Source organism: Acyrthosiphon pisum, chromosome X (genome assembly GCF_005508785.2).
Source record: "Acyrthosiphon pisum isolate AL4f chromosome X, pea_aphid_22Mar2018_4r6ur, whole genome shotgun sequence".
NCBI lineage: Eukaryota > Metazoa > Arthropoda > Insecta > Hemiptera > Aphididae > Acyrthosiphon > Acyrthosiphon pisum.
Window position 1 is genome coordinate 119,134,693 of NC_042493.1, and position 9,316 is coordinate 119,144,008.

Below are 9,316 nucleotides of genomic sequence, written 5' to 3' on the forward strand. Positions count from 1 at the left end.
TGTACTAGATTTTAATAATTTTGTTTGCTTGTATTTATTAAGAATTTTAATTTTAAATTTTCTCATGTAATAATGAATATATAACCTACCCATGTGTAATATAAAAGTTAATACAAAATGTTAAAATAAAATATTTCTTTTATAAGTAAGTACATAATAAATATTTAAATTACCTACGTTAAATGAAACAATTTTTTTTTTATGTAGCCTTTTGTTGGATTACTTGTTATTTAACTATTCAACACTATTCAACACTACACATTTTTATAGTAGTTTAGTGTAGTTTATTTAAAAATAATTATTTATTAGATAAAAAAATATGTAAGTAACTTGTTTTATTTACTATTGTTATCTATAAGAACTACCTATACTATACTTAATAGTTAATTATACTTATTTAGGTACCTACTCAATTGTAAATGTAAAGTTACATATTATGTCAAGATAAATAAAGCCCACAAATAGATTGAGAATAAAGGTCCTGTTGTTCATGAATAAATTAAAAAGTTCCCTTTCCAATCATTCTACAAAATTAAATGCAAAATACATAACTATAACCAAGCCTCGATTAAGATAATTTAAAAATAAAATATAAAAATAATCAGAATACTGGTTATATAATAAATATATATCAGATAAAATATTTTTTTTACTCTTTAGGACCTAAATTATAGGTATATTATAATTAACTATTTAAATAATTTTTAAAAAATGCAAGAGTTTGAACAATGGACATAATTAAATATAAACATTATGGTATAATATATGTGTTCAATATTCTAGGTAATATTCAAAAGTAATTACAATTGATTTTAGTTTCATTGTTTATATTTTAATTTGAGATAGGTACTATGATCTATAAAAATTCCGTTTGTAATTTGTTTATCAAGATAAAAAACTAGAACAGAATTTAAAAGAACCGTTTTTAGAACCGGAACCTTTAAAACATTAAGAATCGGAAACGGAATTGAAACTTTTATTTTAATAAATAAAGTACCGGAAAATAACTGGAATTTTTAGATTAAATAAGTTCTTTTAGGTTCAAATAAATAACTTAATACATTTTATTTGTCATAATTTAATGGTATAACTGTTTTGTGTATAAACTATGTATGATCAAATGAGTTTTCTAATATTTCTCATACTATTAATGAAACCTGCATTCTGGATAGGTATTTAAAACTACTATACTTTTTGGTACCTAAATTACCATGAGCCGGTACCGAAATTATTTGGAAACGATATCTTTATTTATTTTTTTTTTTTTATCAAAAAACCAGAATCGAACCGGATCAGTTATTTTATTTTTGAAATCCTCATACTGGAACCGATACTGATAAATTCAAAAGATTCCAATCCCTGGTACCTACTTATCTTCAGTACATTATGTGCCATGTGTATTATAATATCATTGTATATTATATACAAAATTATATGATTCTGAGCAAAGATAGACTGTCAGCTTAAGCTTAGTATTACTATGTACATTTTATGATATGATATTGCTATTAAAATTGTTTCTTCGCTGTAAACGTTGCATTTTGAAAGGTTATTTTGTATTTTTGTGTATAAAATATAAAATTCTACATTAAAAATTTCAAGTACCAACCCACTTATAATTTTTAATTACTACAAAATAACTAAAATTGTTATTCTTATCGTTAAAATATCTAATTTTGTCCAATACTAGTCAGTATATTTGAATAAAATATTTTTAACAACAAAATGTATAACATTGTTGCATATATATTATTTATTATACTATTATAATTTGATAATATAGTATAATATTCAAATATTTTTATACCAACAAAAAAATCTTATAATATATATTATATTTGTAATAAACTTAACATCAAATTTGTATATGTCGATTTTTTAAATTTGACCATTGATGTGCTATTTTATTTATATCTCATTAGTCAACAATATCTTTCTCTACTTCTAATATAACTAAAGAGTTTAATCTCTCATCAGCAATTGTTGACCTAAGATGTGTTTTAATCAATTTTAGTTTACTAAATGATCGTTAATCTGATGCAACTTTTACAGGAGAAGTCAATGCCAAATGACAAATTTGGTTAGCACATGTTAAAATATGCTTTACTTCTTCTGCTTTTCCCATTTAAGAATTAAACAATAATGTTTTATCATATTTTACATATTAAATAAATAATTAAATTTCTAGTTGTGTTTGAACTAGATTATAATCTAGGGAATTTTCACCTACACTGCTTGGTGGGGAAAAATAGATTTATTTACATTATCCAATGTGATATTGATTTTATTAAATAGTTGAGAAAATAGCATGAATAATGTTTGAATAGATGAAATAAATGATTTTAAATTGTCATTTGTTAGTTTTATGGAGAACTATTCTTTTCTATAAAATAGATGCATTGTGGATTCAGTTTGAGTTGTAGCATTACAATCAAAATAACCAAATATTCAATAACAATATTAATTAAATAGTAACTACTGTCAATACTCTATATATAATATATATGAAACAATTTTAGAATATTATCACTCGGTCGATGTCTAAATAAAATGTTCGCATTACTTCTATAAATGATATTACAGTTGTCAGCGCACAACAGTTTCTTGTCAGTTATTAATACAGTATTATTAAAAAAAATTCAATGATTATATGAATACACATGTACCATTGTACCTACCTATATTGTAAGGTACTTAAATATTATTATAACATTCATGTTATAATAACAGTCAGAAAATTAACTTATATACCATCATATTATTATAAATTACAATTTATTATCATGAAGTAGGTACCTATTTGACTATGTAGTATTTACAAAATTATTTAAAAACTTTGAAAAAAAAAATAATTTGCCGAGTGCCAACTCAAATACATAATGTATCAATATACCACCTGACATATACATATTGTACGCTTGGGGGGACACCCCTTAGAACACACCTTCGGGGCGGCCCTAACTATAGGTAGGTATATAGACGAATTGAAATGGTTTTTGAATTTAAATTAGATTTTATATTAGATTTACGATAATCTCGGGGAATAGTAAGTTCATTCACGAGAGCAACAGGTAAAAATCACAAATATTAATTTCTACAAAATATGATTTGTGTATATTCCATGTCCTGATAATATCATTTGTTAACTATACTATTTAAGCTGTTGATATTATATTCTAAATTTTCACAACATCGTACGTGAATTATTATAAAATCAAATTACAAATCATTTGTTTGATCAAGAAAATGAATTAAAAAATGATGTGATTAATAACACACTTTTAATTTATAGCAAAATAAAAATACAATTTATTGATACTTTATTACGTAATATATTTTTTTATGATCAAATTTGTAACAGTACTCAAGTTTATAAACTAAGCTAAAATCACCCAAATTATTTTATGATAGGGTATGGTTACAAAACATAAATATCTGACTACATCTTTAAGATATAAAATAATATAACAAATATATATAATATTGGGTCTACTTAAATGTTATGCTTGAGAAAAAATTTTTTTTTAAATGTGTATGGTTTATCTCCCATATGAATTGTACAAATTCTAATAGGAGTTTTGTTAACCTAGCAAAGCTCACATAAGAATTCATACGGGAGAAAAACCATAAACATGTTATATTTGTTACAAATATTATTGCGTTTATTAGAAGCTGTTGCTTGGGAAAATGATTTATTGCAAATATCTAATTTATAAGGTTAACACTATGAATATTTTTTACTGTATTTAAAATTATTGTTTTTAATAATGATTTATTGCAGATGACATGTTGCGATTGGTTTTCAATAAAGTTAGAAAAAAAAATTTTTACCTAACTTAATTGTTTTTTTGAGATGATATGATATCACATTGTGTTGAGTTAGAACTTAGAATAAGTTGATGCTTTAACATTACTATTTCAATAAGAAGGCTTGTTTTCAACTAGGACATAACGTAATCTTTAAGATTCAAATATGAAAAAAAAAAAAAACATTAATGATTAAATAAGAATTTTTATTTTATTTGGAACTAAAAAAGGAACTCGTTCTTTTTCCAAAGGAACGACAAAAGAACGAATTCTTTTTTTTTACGAACAAGGAACGGACGAATTCCTTTTTTTAAAAAATTAACGAGGAACGGAACGATTTTCTTTTTATAAGGAACTTGCCAAACACTGGCATAGGCCGTATAAATACGAAACAAAAAATTAGAGTCACAGAGTACTCTGTGTACAAAACTGATAGTGTTATCATATTTCAAACTTTATCCGTTCCCGCCAAACATTTATAAAGCAAGCAATAATTTTCTACAAACTACAGTCTACAGATGTATAAATGATCTAAAGTGTTGTTAAGTATTAAGGTTGGCTAACCTGCTGTGTAATTGCACAAGCAGTCTGGCAGTAGTCGTTATGAATTCGCCACTTGGTCAAAGATTATGTGTAATAGTAGGTAATTCAATAAAGAGTTAAGGTACAGTATATTCGAGTTGATGAATTGTGCGTTTGGTATTGTTGTGTTTTTAATAGTTTGATCAAAAAAAAAAAAAAAACTCTAATAATAATATTGTACATTGTGTTACTGTCTATAAATTATTTTTGTTTGAGATTGAGTTCAATAGACATTCAAGATGAGTGATATGAATAATTGCAAACCTGAAATGTGTATTAAGAATAAAGATAATTTATACAGGCTCATAATAAGGTAAAGTATAAATCCTAGTAAATTACAAACCATAGTATTTTTATTTAAACTCGTTTCAATTTTGTTTAGTCAACTCTTATATGATGGTCATTCCATAATTGCTTCAATGTTAGCTGCCCAAGTAAACGCTGATCCACCTTGTTCTCCATCGGATCAACTTATGAGTGTAGTGACAAAAGGTTTACAACATAAAACCGATAGACAAAAAGAAACCGAACAAGCATTAAACTTAAATCCAATTCAGCAAATGTTAATTGGACCAGGCATTGGTATGCTTTATGATTTATTTGTCACATAGGTATTATATTTGTGTATTAAATTCTTTATTTGATTTGATTAGACTTAGAATTTGAAACTAATGTTTTTTGTACTGCTCCTGAACCGTCGCTGTATGAAACTATATATGTAACATCCCACAAAGGACCCTGCAGAGCTGGTGCATTTAGTCCAGATGGTCAGTTAATTGCAACAGGAAGCAGTGATGCATCAATAAAAGTAATTATATTTTATAACATAAAATGTAATGATTTATTAAAATAACATTTTATAGATTTTGGATGTTGAAAGAATGTTGGCTAAATCACATGATATTGGCAGTACTGATAATCAAGAAGGACAAGGTCATCCAGTAATTCGGACTTTGTATGATCATCTGGAAGAAGTGACATGCTTAGAGTTCCACCCTAACAAGCCAATATTGGCTTCGGGCTCTCGAGATGGTCATGTTAAACTTTTTGATTATTCAAAAACATCTGTTAGGAAAGCCTTAAAGACAATTATCGTAAGATGTATAATCAAGTTTACTTTTCTCAAACTTATTTTAACCGCGTACATAAACATTACAGGATGTTGAACCCTATAACATGTATAAGTTTTCATCCTGGTGGAGACTATATGGTAATGGGTACCAATAGCCCAATCATAAGGTTTTATGATATAAATACAGTTCAATGTTATGTTTGTTCAGTTCCTAGTCATCAACATACTGGACCTGTTACATCAATAAAGTATACAAAAATGATCTCATGTGTAATGTCTATTAACTATTTGTATTGCTTATTATGATTTATTAGGTATGAACCAGGTGCCAGGTATTTTGTAGTCTTCTAGTCGAGATGGTTCAATTAAATTAGTGGGACGGTGTGTCTAATAAATGTGTTAACACATTTGAAAAAGCACATGATGGTAGTCAAGTGTGTTCTGTGACATTTTCAAGAAATGGAAAGGTGAAAATGTTTATAATTTTATAACGTTTATAAATGTTTATAAATATGTTTATTTTTATAAACATTACCTATATTAAATAATTTTCTATTATCATTTGTAGTACATCTTATCATCAGGCAAAGATTCTTTAGTGAAACTTTGGGAGTTATCCACTAGTAGATGTCTGGTGATATATACTGGAGCTGGAACAACTGGTAAAGTAGTGTTAGTTTTCATTAAAACTGTATAAATAATCAATTTTTTTTTTTAATAGGAAAACAAGTACATCGTACACAAGCATTGTTTAATCATACCGAGGAGTATGTCATGTTTCCAGATGAACCCACTACATCTTTGTGCACATGGAATGCACGCAATGCTTCTCGGCAGCAACTTTTATCTCTAGGTAGTTTGTTTTGTCAAATGCATTTATTTTATTAAGAACACGCTACACAGATATTGGTTGTCTCCGTCTAACAAGTGTATAACATTCCAAATTTACGCTCAGCAGATCACGTTTAACTCAGTTAGTTTAAAAATTAGAGTGAATCGATCTATTATAAAACATGATGGTAAGAACATTATCTGTGTTTGTATGTGGGGTTTTTACAATAAAACAGTTTTTAAATGAGTTATGAGCATTTTTAATTTACGCTATATTATATACACATAACTTCCCAAAAAATTGAACTATCGTAAAAGCCCACATACAAACACAGATAATGTACTTACCATCAAGTTTCATAATAGGTGGATTCACTCTAATTTTTAAACTAGTGGAGCTGAACCCTTTCTCCTGAACATAAATTTGCTATGTTACGCTCATGTCAGACGAAAACAACAAATGGCTGTGTAGCGTCCTCTTAAAATGTTTTAATAGTGAATTATTTTGCAGGCCATAATGGAAATATTCGTTCAATTGTGCATTCCCCAAATTCAACAGCATTTTTGACTTGTTCAGACGACTTTAGAGCCCGTTTTTGGTATAAAAGACTACATTGGAGCATAGATTGAATATTTTTTGTTTTTACTTAAAAACTATTTATTTATTTAATTGATTTAATTTTAAATAAACATTAAATTTACAATTGGTAAAAATAACAAATATATAACTATTGTATTCATTTAAATGTACATTTTTAATTAAATAATATTTCCAATATTTAAAATTATTCATAATGTAAAGTATGGAATTTTTTGGTGTAATAGTTAATAATTAAAATTAAAAAATGTATAACTTGATATTATATTATTATGTATATTATTGCTAATACACCTTAGCCTGTGCCTTTGATCCTATATCCTAAATCAAAAACTGTATGGTAAAAACTATAAGTATTTATAAACAATGTTTCTAACCAAATACCGACTGCCGTTGTCAGACATTTTTTTATATTCATTTGATCAGTGGAAAACAAATCGGGGGGGGGGGATTAGTCAGGATAAATCTCCCTTAAGGACAAAAAAAAATTAAAACTCAATGAAAAATAAACACAAACTGAATATTTTAACCGTAATCTACGATAGAAATTATTCTGTCGAGTGAAGCACTCCATTAAGCATTATTATCTATGTATAGAATTTAATCCTACCGACCTCTTGCTATAAAAAAATGTTATATACTTGCGTCACTACATTTAATTAACTACCTTGTTTTCATTTATGAGCTTATTGAAACTATAATACTATATTTGTACGTAATTCAATGATATAACATCATTGTAGAAGAAAAATGATCCTGAGCTAAGACGGTCAGTCAGACTGACATTACTAAGTATATTTTATGATATTATTCTGAAGATAGTAATTTATATAATATAACCTATTTAAGTGGAACCTTGTTTTAAATTCACAATCCTTAGATTTAAAAGTTGAACATTTTATAAATTTTTAACTACATAACAATTATTAAATTTTAAATGTTATACATTTTGTCAAAATTGGAACTTTAAATGCTTTTAAAACTTTAATTTAATATAAAAAATATTGTACCTATGTATTTTTAATATTTTAAAGTTATAAACAAATTATTGATGTTTCGACGTTTTGTTCTTTCGGAAGACACCATGAACATATTGATGCGTCATCCAATATTGACAGAATTTGAAACTTAAGTTTGTGTTTTAATTGATGAATTGCAAATATAGTATTGAGAGGACTCAACGCCCGCATGACATGTTGTCTCCATCTTATAATTTTAATTTTAAAATACTAATGGCTCGCTTTAAAACTAAAATATAATAAAAATTGTATGAAGTGCCCTAGATAATAATAAAATTTAATTTAACAGTTCACTGTAATTTTAGAAATTACAGAGTAAAATATATTATTATGGACGATATTTTGTATGTTCTGCGTTTGTAAGATGGAGACAAAGAATGCAGATGTGGCCATCAAAATTGATAGTACTATACAATTTGTCAAATTTCCTGTTCGACTTAAAATTCATAATTTTACTTTTAAGAAATACTATATAGTACCTAAGTACCTATACCATTTTAATATATCTATATTATGACTAAATACTATCCCAAATACAACTATTGAAACATTGTTATATGAAAGTAATATAGTTTATTTTCTACTATTGGCAGTCTGACAGATGTAACAGACTGTAAAGAACAGTCTTTCAATAGATTTTAATAACATCTCAAATTAAAAAAACCAAATCGTTACCTATTATGTTTTGAATTAACTGAAAAAAAAAAATAGGTACCTACCTACCTACACACTTAATTTAGTAAACATATTTAAATCTCTGTTATGTTGTTATTTTTTTGCTATGATTAATTACCTAATCATTTAATTTGATTTTATATACCTGTTATTTAGTTAAGCTATAAACCTAAATATTAATTATTATGTTCTTACTTACTTTCTGAATTGTTTATTTATATTGTTATTATAATTGAAGTCGTTTTGGAATTATATTAAATCTTTGAGATCTAATCGTTCTAATATTCCCCTTTCAGTATTTTTGGACAATATTTCTGCAAATAATATGAATGATACCATTAGGTTATTTGCTAAATATTTTTCAACAGTATACACAACTAACACAACTAATATAACAGACGATTACAAAAATGATTTATTTTACAATCAGTTTCATAATTTTAATTTTAATTCATTTATTATTTATGAACACGAAATTATAGATTATATTGGTTCACTTAATGACAAGGCAAGTATTGGACCCGATGGAATTCCTACAATTTTTTTGAAAATGTGTTGTCAAACTCTCGTTAAACCTTTACATTATTTATTTAATTTGTCTCTACCTATCCAGTGGAACATTTCCTATTTGTTGGAAAAAATCTTTCATTTCTCCCATACATAAATCAGTGACAAACAAAATGTGAAAACTATAGGCCAGTTTCGAAAATGTCAATTTTGCCAAAAATGTTT

At 26.2% G+C, this 9,316-nt stretch overlaps 1 non-coding gene and 1 pseudogene across 1 annotated transcript; one reads left to right on the forward strand and one right to left on the reverse strand.

Moving 5' to 3' along the window:
- Window positions 1–3,549: 3,549 nt before the first annotated feature.
- Mir3044 (microRNA mir-3044) lies at window positions 3,550–3,611 on the reverse strand. Its single transcript, NR_040218.1, has one exon. It is a non-coding gene; the product is annotated as a microRNA mir-3044 (primary transcript).
- Window positions 3,612–4,358: 747 nt separating this feature from the next.
- On the forward strand, window positions 4,359–6,922 carry LOC100161536 (annotated as a pseudogene).
- The last annotated feature ends 2,394 nt before the right edge of the window (window positions 6,923–9,316 follow it).